Source organism: Dipodomys merriami, unplaced genomic scaffold (genome assembly GCF_024711535.1).
Source record: "Dipodomys merriami isolate MVZ:Mamm:240054 unplaced genomic scaffold, mDipMer1.0.p SCAF_5, whole genome shotgun sequence".
Lineage (NCBI taxonomy): Eukaryota > Metazoa > Chordata > Mammalia > Rodentia > Heteromyidae > Dipodomys > Dipodomys merriami.
The window spans coordinates 70,366,076-70,380,048 of NW_027206068.1; the positions used below are offsets into that span (position 1 = coordinate 70,366,076).

The 13,973-nt window shown below is 40.7% G+C and overlaps 1 pseudogene; it reads left to right on the plus strand.

The window, feature by feature from the left end:
* Positions 1-11,631: 11,631 nt before the first annotated feature.
* On the plus strand, positions 11,632-12,733 carry LOC138810159 (trypsin-4-like; annotated as a pseudogene).
* Positions 12,734-13,973: the final 1,240 nt, after the last annotated feature.

Consider the following 13,973-nt stretch of genomic DNA (forward strand, 5'->3'; position numbering starts at 1 on the left):
GTTGTGGTGGTGGTGGTAACTGTTTCTTTTTGCTTGCTAATAAAGGTCATATTTGCTTGATTTATATGTTGCATTGTTGTTATGGTTTGTTTCCTTCCTTCTGAGAAGGAAAATCAACATTTTCCCACTACAGATCAAGCCCAGCGCCTTGAGCACATTGGGTGACATTCTGCTACTAGGCTCTTTTCCTCATCAGTCACAAGAAACTGTATGAATTGGTGCTGCCAAACCTTGGCAAATACTGCAGCCTAAGGAAGAGGGTAGATTAAAACTAAGCCAATGTGTCAGTTCCAGAGACACATAACAAATATGGAATAATGAGGCACCATGATCCTCCAAAATTTTAAATTTCCACAGCAACTGATTTAAATGGATCAAATGCCAAAGAATTGAAAATAATATTTATAAAACTAACACTGAGGGCTGGGAATGTGGCTTAGTGGTAGAGTGCTTTGCCTAGCATGCATGAAGCCCTGGTATTGTACCATTGCACTGTCCAAAAATAATGTGGAAAAGGTGTTGTCTGAACCAACAGCTTTGGGAGTCAGAGGTGCCTGTATATTTTTTTTCTCTCTCTGTCTCCCTAGGGACCTACAATAGTAAAATGCACATGGATGGTGGGTGTTTGCTGTCTGCTGGTGTGAGTGACAGGTGTGTTCTGCTTCAGAGGTTGGCATTGGGGAAGGGATGAAGTCAAGGGCTACAGTTGGAGATTGATATAAAACTATTGGTCCAGAAGCTTTGCCCTTTGTCTAGGGCTGTGGGCAGGAAACAGTGAATCATGATTCTCTTGAGTCTCTGAGACTTGTCTAAGTAACTATGGTCACAACGACCTCTGTATGTATTGGGTCTCAGGTATGACTCTGACACCAGCTGCAGCATCCTCTGGGTCTTGTTAGAAACTCGGTTCTCAGTCACTATTTCAGATGGAATGAAACACAGTGGAAGGCAAACTGACCAGAGATCTGTTGTATTCACACACTTCCTGGTTGGGCAGCCGTTCTGAAAACTCTAGTTGCAAACAATGATTCTCAGCCCCATCTAGCACAGTGGCAAGAGCACAGAAGGAGAAAGGTTTCAAAAGTCACACGTATTTAGCCTTCACCTTCATAATTCGGACTTTATTTCCTACATAGAAAACTCAGGTTCTAATAAAAGACCCCGAATTGTAAAAACGATCCTCAACAGAAAGAACAGTGCTGGAGGAATATCAATACCAAATTTCAAACTCTACTTTAAAGCCATAGTAATCAAAACAGCTTGGTACTGGCACAAGAACAGACCTCAGGACCGAAGGAATAGAATTGAAAACCCAGAAATGAACCTACAGACCTAGAGCCATCTAATCTTCGATAAGGGAGCTAAAAAAATAGAATGGAAGAAAGACAGCCTCTTTAGTAAATGGTGCTGGCAAAATTGGTTAAACACCTGTAGAAAACTAAAGCTAGATCCTTCTATATCACCCTGCACCAGAATCAACTCCAAATGGATCAAAGACCTTGGAGTCAAAGCAGACACTCTGAAAACATTACAGGATGGAATAGGAGAAACCCTAAGTCTTGTTGGCACAGGCCAAAATTTTCTTAAAAGAGACCCAGAAACACAACAAATCAAAGTAAGGTTGGACAAATGGGATTGAATGAAACTGCAGAGCTTCTGCATGGCAAAGGACATAACTAGCAAGATCAATAGAAAGCCCACTATTGGGAGAAGATCTTCACTAGCCATACAACAGACAAGGGTCTCATATCTAAAATATACCTGGAACTCAAAAAATTAAATCCCCCAACAACAAATCCACAAAGAAACAACTGCCCAATAAATAAGTGGGCTAAAGACTTAAAGAGAAACTTCTCTGAAGAAGAAAGAAGGATGGCCAATAGACACATGAAGAAATGTTCAACGTCCCTAGCCATAAAAGAAATGCAAATCAAAACAACATTGAGATACCACCTCACCCCAGTTAGAATGGCTATAAACAAGAACTCTAATAACAACATATGCTGGAGGGGATGTGGACAGTAGGGAACCTTACTACATGTTGGTGGGAGTGTAAACTTGTTCAACCACTTTGGAAAGTAATATGGAAATTCCTCAAAAGACTCCACATAGAGCTCCCCTATGACCCAGTAATCCCACTTTTGAGCATTTACCCAAATGATCACAAACAAGACCACACTAAAGCTACCAGCACAACTATGTTTACTGCAGCCTTATTTACCATGGCTAACATATGGAACCAACCCAGATGCCCCTCAGTAGATGAATGGATCAAGAAAATGGGGTATATATACACAATGGAATTCTATGCCTCCATCAGAAAGAATGACATTGCCCCATTTGTTAGGAAATGGAAAGACTTGGAAAAAATTATATTAAGTGAAGTAAGCCAGGCCCAAAGAAACATTAAGTCCCATGCTTTCCCTTATTTGCAATAAGTAATATATGTCTGAGTCAAGCAGAAAAGATCAGATAAGTTGATGTTAGGGAAATGAACCCTAAGATATGTATTCAAATGTTTTTTTCTTTCATGCGATTATTTCTAACACATTTATAAGATTATTTCTTTGTTGCTTTGTATGTCCCTCCCCCACGGTATAACCCCTGCTTTCCCTGTATTTGATGTTGTTATAATTTATGGAGGGAAAGGGAAAAACCAAATTGTTTAAATAGGGATACAGGTGGACCCATTGCAACCATGAGACATACAAGTCGTTATGTGGAAAAACGAACTTTACAACTTTGGTGAGGGGGGAGGAGGGTTGGGTGGGAGGGCGGCGGAGGATGGGATGGGAAGGGGAAACAAAGGAGGAGGCTACAATGCTTGATAAGAAATGTACTCATTATCTTGCCCATGTAATTTTTTTTTTTTTGTTAAATTGTATTTTATTTTATTTGAGAACATACTGTACAGAGGGGCTACAATTACATGGGCAGAATAATGCATACATTTCTTACCAAGCATTGCAGCCTCCTCCTTTGTTTACCCTTCACTTCCCTTCCCTGCCTCCCCCCTCCCCCCACCCAATTTTACCCCCCTCCCCCCACCCAATTATACCCCCCTCCCCTTGCCCATGTAATTGTAACCCCTCTGTACAGTATTTTCACAATAAAAAAAATTATCTTACAAAAAAAACCAAAAACAAAAAAAAAAGAAAACTCAGGTTCTTAATTATACTGGCATATTTGCCTTAAGGGAGGACTCATACCCTTCCACAAATTCAGACTATGGGTTCAGCCATGTTTTGTCTGGTACTTACGACTTGTAGCAGTGGGCTGGACAACACCCACTGGTCATTGATGAGGGAGCCACCACAGAAGTGGTAGCCAGAGTTCAGAGACACCTGGTAGGGCACGGAGTTGGGGGCACAGGTGTAGCCCCCAATGATCTTGTTATGGTTATCAAAAGGAAAAGCAGCTAGAGTGGAGATGGGAAAGGAGAAGTTACTTTAGCTGCATTCTTATCAGAGTGGATCCAAAGACCTGTGTCGGCTTCCTTCCTAGTGCTCCAAACACTGTAAGCAAGTTGTCTGTTGGGCTCACAGGGTAAAGTTGTTCAAAATGTCTTGGTCAATTTATGTAGACACTGTGGAGGACACAATTCCCTTCTGGGACTGCAAGATGGGGACACAGATGACAGCCAACAGGATGCATTCAGAATTTGGTTGTCTTGCACACTGACTGTTCTTCCCTTGAACTTTTCAGTTGTCGATTTTGTTTTACTTGTTGATTCCCAAAGAGTGTCGGAATGGCCTGACCTAACTAGAAATATGCCTAGCTGCGTAGACCTGGCTGCATCTAGCTTTTCCCATACTGCAAATCTTTACAGTGAGGATCAACAAGTCGTAGCCCCAGAGACCTTAAGAAAGGGAAGAGAAGCGTGTCTATTAGCTAAGACAAGAATGAGTTTTCAGCTTCGCTGCATATGTAGCTATCTTATTGATATCTATGAATTTGAACCAGATATACATGTTGGAGTCCTTCTATATGATTTCATAATCGCAAGAGTGTATAGTCAGCATAGTTAGATGTCCAATATTTGTCCTTGAATTTGATACTAAAAAGATTTATGTTGGAGCCATTACATGGTTTATGGGACCCAAATGCAGACTGATGTATTTCATGGACAACTTCCACTTGACTTATCTTTCCAAGCACTATGGTCATAGCTCTGAATCAGATGAGTGATTAGCGTGGAGGTAGGCTCAGGGAGAAGGTTAGAGAGGTGAGAGTTAGAGCTCAAGAATAAGAGAGGCAGAAACCTCGAGAGCTTAATGGCAGGATGGGCCCAGCCATACCAAGAGAGCACATGCTCTCCTGGTGCGGGGAAGACAGGGTCCAAACTACGCATGGAACTCACCAGTATCTCCCACAAGGATAGGATAGGAGTGAACACATGGTGTGAGAAGGGTAACTTGTGGGGCTACCTGTCTTTATACTCCCAGGATGGAGACAAGGGAACCAAGTCCCACCCTAAAAAAAATCACACCTGCATCTTTACCCATTGCGGAGCTTTCCATCACCTGTGATCTATTTGGTCACTCTGGATTGGTGAAACAAATGCGATAAGGGAACTTAACTCTTGAGGGCTTCGGGAGAATGGCTGTTTTTCTTTCTTTTTGTGATGGAGCCTTTGGTGGGGATATCAGGGAAATTAGAATTCAAGACCTCACATATATTATTATTCAAGACCTCACATATGTTATTATTATTGTATATTATTAGGGTTTATTAGCCTTGAGAATAAGAAATAGGAGTGGAAAGAATGTAGTGGAATGTAGTGTATACTTAGATACATTAAGCTTCTAGTATATCGTGTAATTTATTTTCAGAGAGTTCTCTTATGTGTCACAAGGTTGGATGTATGGAGTGCACAGATATTAGAAAGAAATGTTATCTAAGTCTCTTTTCAGTAGTCATAAAGTCATTCTTTGAAGTCTATAAACTATGTTATTCTGGCCTTTGTTGATATGACTTACAAAACCAGTTGATAATGAGAAAGGGACTGTGGGGTTCCTTAGGCATCTTGATTCGGGTTTGTCTTCTCTTCTATCCAGTAAGGTTCAGGATGCCCACTGCTTTTCATTAGCAAAGGTAAAACTTAATCAACACTGGATCAATAAGCCAGGGACATAAAGAGTAGTTTATACACTGATTCTTCCTCGATGTCAGGATCCTCCCATCTCCCACTGGCCTTGCTGTCAAGTGTGCTTTATTTTATTATTTTTAATATATTTTTATTGTAAAGATACTATACAGAGGGGTTACAGTTACATGAATTACATGAATAAGGTAATGAGCCAGGTGCTGGTGGCTCACGCCTGTAATCCTAGCTACTCATGAGTCTGAGATCTGAGAACTGCAGTTCAAAGCCAGCCCCGACAGGAAAGTCCATGAAACTCTTATCTCCAATAAACCACCAGAAAACTGGAAGCGGCGCTATGGCTCAAGTGGTTGAGCACTAGCTTTGAGCTGAAGAGCTGAGGAACAGTGCCCAGGCTCAGAGTTCAAGCCCCACGACCAACAGAAAAAAAAAGGTAATGAATACATTTCCTATCGAACATTGTTGTTACCCCCTCCCTTGTTTTTCCCCTACCATCTCTTCCCTTCCCACCTCCCCAACTCCTCCCTCCCCCCCACAAAGTTGTAAAGTTTGTTTTCAACATAATGTCTTGTACATCTCATTGCTACAGTGGTTCAACCTGTATCCTTATTTCAGCCTTCTGTTATTTCCCTTCCCCTCCCCAAATTAAAAAACTGTGTATACAAGATGCATGGTACTAGAATCAAGGGTGCTTTATAATAAGCATTATGATTGGTCTGGAAATCTTCCCTGAAGATACTGGAAACTTTCTTCCCTGATTGCAGTGAAGAGTTTTAGTTTGTATTATATGTCTGACATTGAATATTAGGCAGTGTTTGTCCAATGGCCCATTACTTTTAGATCAGAGGATCAGTGGTAGGTAGGTAGGTAGTTTGGCATAATTAGTAAGAAGCCAATGCTGCTATAATAATAAAATATGGTAGAACCTGGAATTTTCTATTTTATATGGAGAGAGGCTATTATACTGGGCTTAGTCCTAGGTGAATGTTCCTGCAGAAAATGCAAATTTGAGCCTGCTATAGCCAACAAAGGCAGAGTCTGAGTTCACTATATTATAACCTAGTCAGAGAGCCTGAATTTCTTGGTTTGTAGTCACTGCTGAAATTCTCCAAGCCAGTTGATACATTGACTAACCGGCATGAGCAAGAGTTTATGTATGATATTGTACAATGTATTCAAGATGAAAATGTACTGGGTGGCCCTGAATGAAGTAGAAAAAATCTCTTCTCCATTTTGTCTGCAGGATGGAGGATATAGAATGAAAACATGTTTGTTGCAGTGCTAATATGATGCTTTCAGAGCTGCTTCTGACCAGATCCTTGGGGTTTCTGGGCTTCCTTGTGCACACCAGAGATCCCTGCTCAGTGATCTCAGCTGCGGACCCTGCACTCCCTCCGAAAGGCTCATGTGTAAGTGAGTACACTTTTGGTGCCTGACAGACATTTGAAATATCATATCACTTCTCATGTGTACTGAGCTTCACAATGTGAACTCTTCGTTGTGTACTTCCAGAGACAATTACTTTATTTCCACTGTAGAACAAGATTTGGTGACACACTGAAAAAACTCACTCTTTCTTGCTAGAGAGGTAAATGTCACATGGTTGAATTCTGGACGGCTCTAGGAAGTCATGGAATGTGTTGTAAGGTGGGACTTATGGCAGGTGGATCTTAAAGTTTGTCTGGGCATCAAGCCAGAAGTTACCAGAAGGCAAATTATACATCCAGATTCCACTTGACATTTACCTTTTGTTCAAAAATGTACTGTTAATTTAATATTTCACTTAACACATTGTATCAGAGCCTGACCTTTCCATGATCCCCGAATCAAGTGGCCAAAAGCACACCTCTCTATGCTCACACGTAGCTGGCAGAGTGTGAGCAAGGCAGTTTGTGGTGTATAGTTAGGATGTGATATTCTTCTGTTGCTTAAGGTAATCCTGTGTCATTTACTTGCATCTAAGATGCTTTGCATCTTAAGCACAGGGTGGTTTTAGCTTCTGTTCTAGGCACACTAGACAGATGTCTCATAGGGAATCCTTGGTCAGTGATAATTATCATGAACAAAGGGAACTTTAGGTTGGTGTATCATGCTCTCACCTCATCTATAAATAAAAATGCAAGGAAATGAACATTTTTATTTTTTATTGATTTTGGTACTTACGTACTTTTTCTCTGTGTGTTTTATCTGTTTGTGCAGTATTAAGACTTGACCTTAAGGCCACCACTTGAGCCACAGTCCCTCTTCTGCCATCTTTGTGGTTAATTGGAATTAACATTCTCATATATATCTTCTGCCTGGTCTGGCATTAAATCATGATCCTCAGCTCTCAGTCTATTCAGTTGCTAGGATTGCAGGTTTACCAGCCTTCAACTGAAATGATTATTTTTTTATCTAAAGAATGAAGTTCAGCCTTTTTTTTTTGTTTTTTCTGCTCTTACTTTAGAACTTGAAGTCATCTTTATTCAAAGTAGCATGAATGAGCTTACAGGTTGTACAGTAGTTATTGGGGTATGATAGCATACCCTCTACACTTACATGAATAGGGTGGATCTCATCAGCTATTCCAATTGGAATTTTATCCAATTTGGGGCATTGCTTATTCCCAAGCATAGTGTCCTTCCAATGTTTATTTAAATTATACTTCTTTCTTTTATAATTTATCGTTGTAAAGATACTGTAAAGAGGGGTTACAGTTACATTAGTAAGGTAATGAGTACATTTCCTATCACGCATTATACTTCTGTGTCCCATTTATTCCTTAGCATTTTCAAACTGCTTTATTGAAGGCAACAGAGACTAATTTTGTGGTGTTTGTTCACCATCTACCTCTTTTCAATGCACTGTCATAAACTATTGTTGACTATGTCTTTGATGATCAGATTGCTTATTCATGGTGAAGTAACTTTCTCAGGCCCATCCTGATATGAGTTGTTATTTTTTTCTGTCCAATGCTCCTCCCTTTTTTGTTCTTTTTTACTATCATGCTCATGTTCAATAACTTTAATTTCAATCCCTATGCCATTGTCTTCTCTAGTTATTGGTGGTGTTATAGTCTTGTACTAGTAAACTTAAATTCATTCCTATTGCATTTCCACGTTTTGTGCCTTGATATTGTCATTGTTATAAAGTTTCTATTTTTCTTCTCTGAGGAGTACTAGGGAATGAGACTTCAAGAGGAGGCTGCTTGCCTAATGATTGTTAAGTAAAACTAAAAAATATATCCAAGTCAATGTATGCACCAATCATAATATATAGCAAAACAATTAAAAATGCAAAACAGAACTGGGCAACATGACTCTTCCTAATGCTCATTCATCCAAAGACACTGAAATAATGGCAATACAGAACAAAATATTTAAGACTTATACTAAAATAATCAAGGATCTAAAAGATGATTCACATGGAAAGAACAATAAAGTAATTAATTCCTTTCAAATATGGATGAGAGGTCAGTGGCTTGGATACTAAACAACAGTGTTTGATTCTGGAAAAGGAAACAGCGCTGAAATTTCTGGAAATATAAAGTATACATACCAACTAAAAACTCAGTGGGAAGTATCACCAACAAACTAGAGCTCCTAAAAGAAAAAAAACTATATAACAGATTGGAACCAAGTTGAAAAATTATCACATTTGAAGGGCAATAAAAAAAATACAACCATGACAGGTGAGCTATTTTTTTTTATTTTTTGTAAGTTTTAGTGTGAAAATACCGTACAGAAGGGTTACAATTACATGGGCAAGGTAATGAGTACATTTCTTATCAAGCATTGTTGCCTCCTACTTTGTTTCCCCTTCCCATCCCTTCCCATTTCCCCACCCCCCCCACCAAAGTTGTAAAGTTCATTTTTCAACATAATGTCTTGTACATCTCATTGTTGCAATGGGTCTACCTGTATCCCTATTTAACAATTTATTTTTTCCCTTCCCCTCCACAAATTATAACAACATCAAATACAGGAAAAACAGGGGTTATACCATGGGGGAGGGACATACATAGCAACAAAGAAATCATCTTATAAATATGTTAGAAACAACAGCAAGAAAGAAAAAACATTTGAATCCTTATCTTGGGGTTCATTTCGCCTAACATCAACTTATATGACCGTTTCTGCTTGTCTCAGACATATACTAGTTATTACAAATAAGGGAAACCATGGGACTTAATGTTTCTTTGGGCCTGGCTTACTTCACTTAATATAATTTTTTCCAAGTCTTTCCATTTCCTAACAAATGGGGCAATGTCACTCTTTCTGGTGGAGGCATAGAATTCCATTGTGTATATATACCCCATTTTCTTGATCCATTCATCTACTGAGGGGCATCTGGGTTGATTCCATATCTTAGCTATGGTAAATAATACTGCAATAAACATAGTTGTGCTGGTAGCTTTAGTGTGGTCTTGTTTGTGATCATTTGGGTAAATGCTCAAAAGTGGGATTGCTGGGTCATAAGGGAGCTCTATGTGGAGTCTTTTGAGGAACCTCCATACTGCTTTCCAAAGTGGTTGAACAAGTTTACACTCCCACCAACAATGCAGTAAGGTTCCCTACTGTCCACATCCCCTCCAGCATCTGTTGTTATTAGAGTTCTTGATTATCGACATTCTAACTGGGTCAGGTGGTATCTCAATGTTGTTTGGATTTGCATTTCTTTTATGGCTAGGGAGGTTGAGCATTCTTCATGTGTCTATTAATAAGGGAGTTAAAAAAATAGAATGGAAGAAAGACAGCCTCTTTAGTAAATGGTGCTGGCAAAATTGGTTAATCACTTGTAGAAAACTAAAGCTAGATCCTTATATATCACCCTGCACCAGAATCAACTCCAAATGGATCAAAGACCTCGGAGTCAAAGCAGACACTCTTAAAACATTACAGGATGGAATAGGAGAAACCCTAGGTCTTGTTGACACAGGCCAAAATTTTCTTAAAAGAGACCCAGAAACACAACAAATCAAAGTAAGGTTGGACAAATGGGATTGCATGAAATTGCAGAGCTTCTGCATGGCAAAAGACATAGCTAGCAAGATCAATAGAAAGCCCATGGATTGGGAGAAGATCTTCACTAGCCATACAATGGACAAGGGTCTCATATCTAAAATATTCCTGGAACTCAAAAAATTAAATCCCCCAACAACAAATCCTCAAAGAAACTACTGCCCAATAAATAAGTGGGCTAAAGACTTAAAGAGAAACTTCTCTGAAAAGGACAGGTGAACTATTAACTCAATATTCCATCTACTTTTTCAAATAGGAAATTACCTGAAGAAATATGATGTAAAATTTTCCCTTTGAGGATCTATGATCAGCCAATCTTTTAGGTGCCACCTGCCACATATCCCACACACACTTCAGTATATTTTCCATCTCGTCCTTTAGTCTTGAAGCTATTCTTTCATTATTTTTGGTTTAGACAAGCAGGAATGCTTCTTCTTTTTGGGGGGGTAGGTCCAGTCGTGGGGCCTGAACTCTGGGCCTGGGCACTGTCCCTCAGCTCTTCAGCTCAAGGCTAGCGCTCTACCACTTGAGCCACAGCGCCACTTACAGCTTTTCTCTTTTTGCTTATGTGGTACTGAGGAATCGAACCCAGGGCCTCAGGCACTTAGGTAGGAGCTACCTAACCATTAGACGGTAACAGAGTACAGAGCTGAGAGTTCTGTCCAGTAGAAAAGATGGCCCAGTCATCTTGGTCATTGTACCAGAAGTTATGTGATCCCCACATTGGCATTTTGACAAGTTTGCTGCATCATTTTATCCATTTTCCAGACAGCATGTCATCTCTGATGCAATTATTGTAATTTGAGGAGAGCTTTTCCCACTTTGCTCAGAATTCTCTAGAATATTCACTCCTTTCCTTCTTTCACAGAGTCATACTGATATAAACAATTATGAACACAAGCATACAATTACACTCAGATTTTCTTTCTAGCATGGAAGTGAATTGTGAGGACAAATATGTAAGTTCTTAACCAAACCAAATTGTATCTCTCTATGACCATTTTGCTACACTGCATTTGGAGAGAGCATAGGCTGTGACATAGGCACCTGCTGCTTCTTCTCTTTGTATTACCCTTCTAGTGACACTAGAACATCGACAATAATGGTCCCAGAGTGAGCAGATTTCCATGAACTGCCACGTACCCTGTTTTTCTTCTTCGGTAATCTCCTATGGGATCATCCACACTGGATCTGCTGCCTTTGGACTTTGTGGTATTCTATAATGTCAGCTGGATTCTAGGGAGGAAGAAGCTGTAGGTTGCAATTATTTTTACCATTTCTACACCTGCCCCTATGGACTGATGTTCTGAAACACAGTTCTACAATGTAACAGATTTCAGTAGCTCTGCTTTTCCCTCTGGGAGTCACATGATAGCTGTTCAAACAGCTGATATTCATTGATGTCAAGCAATCTTTGTAGCTTTTTATGTCTCAACCTGGCCTCCTACTGCATGGCGCTCTTGTCTTTTTTTTTTAATTCTAAAATTTCCATATAATCAGCTTCTTCCAAGAATCAAGGAACTGGACAATGACATCATGCTGATCAAGCTGTCCTCCTCAGTGTCCCTCAACTCCCAAGTGGCCCCTGTGGCTCTGCCCACCTCCTGTGCACCTGCTGGCACCCAGTGCCTCATCTCTGGCTGAGGCAACACCCTGAGCTTTGGCGGTGAGCACAGCCCTTCATCTGCCCTCATGCATCTGTCCTCATGTCTTCCAGAACCTAGGATGTCTCTCAGTTGGAACCTACTTGATTCCAGTCTGCAAATAGATTGCAAGTCCTGTTACACACTAGGCTCCTTGGGCACCTGAGAGACATGCAGTAGCAAGGGATTTGACCACTACACTCTTGACAGAACTCATATAGAGTTGCTACTATTAATTCTTGAAATAAGAATTGGAGAACATCATTTTGGGAACTCAAACCAAGGCTCCACATTGCTACTGAAGATCTTAGTAATTCCACACCATATTCAACTGGAGGATTGGGCCCACGCGTGTCTCACATTTTAGCATTTCTCCTCTTTTGTTTTTCCTTTTTCTTATCATCGTGTGTCCTCCAAAGTGAACAACCCAGATGAGCTGCAGTGCCTGGATGCCCCCCTGCTGAGCCAGAGTGTGTGTGAAGCCGCCTACCCTGGGAAGGTCACCAAGAACATGGTGTGTGCTGGCTTCATCGAGGGAGGCAAGGACTCCTGCCAGGTGAGTCAGCCCCTTCCCCCATCACAACCACACCTGACCATACTCAGCCCCTCCCTCTGCAATGCTGAATGGCTACAGCGCCATGCAGGACTCCACTGAGAAGTGAACAAGGCCCATTCGACTGTGTATCTTCTCCAAAGTAAGAGCACAGAATGGGATACCATGAGAGAGCTATATGCTAGACTAGGACAAGTATTAAGTTCTGAGTGTGAGTTGCTCTATTACTCTTCATGTACTCATGCAACTTGTTCCTCTCCCCAGGGTGACTCTGGTGGCCCTGTGGTGTGCAAGGGAGAGCTCCAGGGAATTGTCTCCTGGGGCTATGGCTGTGCCCTGAAGGACAATCCTGGAGTGTACACCAGAGTGTGCAACTACGTGGACTGGATCCAGGCCACCATCGCTGCCAACTGAAAACCCTCCGGCCCTCTGCAGTCACTACGCCAATAAAGCAAACGTGTCCTCACTGTCGGTGTCTGTGCCTTCTCTGCCCAATCCCTTTGCCCTGGAAAATATCCTGAATGAGTTCTGGTGGCGAGAGATGAGAGGAGACACTTGGTTCCCAAAATATGTCCCCTAAGAGCAGATGAAGGGATGGCATCCAAAAAATAATAATAGGGGAGAAATAAATATTCTATCAAGAAGGGTTTCTTTCACAAATGTGATATTGAAGAATATTCTCAATGTTGGTCATTCCGTGGCTCTGTGTGGTTGGTGAGACCATTGCCTTCTCTGAATATAGTAGGAATTTCTTGGTTCATAGAGCAACATATTTAGGGAACAATAAGAGTCAACTTCCTTGGATTTTTTAATCTAGTCTGCATTTATTCTTGTGAACATAGGTGCCTTCCCTCCTAGCAGCAGGTATTCTACTAGACTAAGTCATACTAGCCGTTTCTCTCAACTACATTGTCATGTGTCCAGAGTTGGATGTGGCCAGCAACTCCTGCCATCCTGCTCCTGATCAATCTGCCTTCACTCAGTCTCCCATAATGTCAGTCTGTGTGCTCCTTCCTCTGTGATATGTGGATATGTTTTCACATAATTCACTCTCCACCCTTGAGGTACTCATTATTACAGAGATACAGATAGGAAGCATAGATGAGGAGAAAATTAGCTTATACCCAGAAGACAATAGATATGAGAATTGTCCCCCTCCTTCTCTGCATGTACGATTAGCATTTTATGTTTTCATGACAACTGATCAATTTGTTTTGAAGTTAGATATTTACATATTGTATATATAATTATGTTCTCTATATGTTTACTTATTTTCTGCCTCCTACCAGTGGCCAGCTTTACCAGTATGTGCATGTATACTTAAACAATCATAAATGCCATGAAAGCAATGATCTGTTCTGTCCTCTGAGTTCCTGTTCCCTTACAGCTTAGAGACTCATGACTGCCACCATTATTTTTGTAGATAACTTCCTGTGAGTTCCTCACTCTGACTCAAAAGAGGAAATTTGGAAGGAGACTGCAAGATGATATCTTACAAATCCCCAGCCCTCACTGTCTTCTCTGAGCATTAATGCTCAGAGAAGAATCAATGCGTCAGGAACACAGCTACCACTGAAAGATGGTGAAAAATAGAGAGGGTAGTTGTGAGCAGTGAGAGACTTATAAAAGTTGAAGAAATTTTATAGAGCCCAGGAGGGAAAATGAATGTTCCA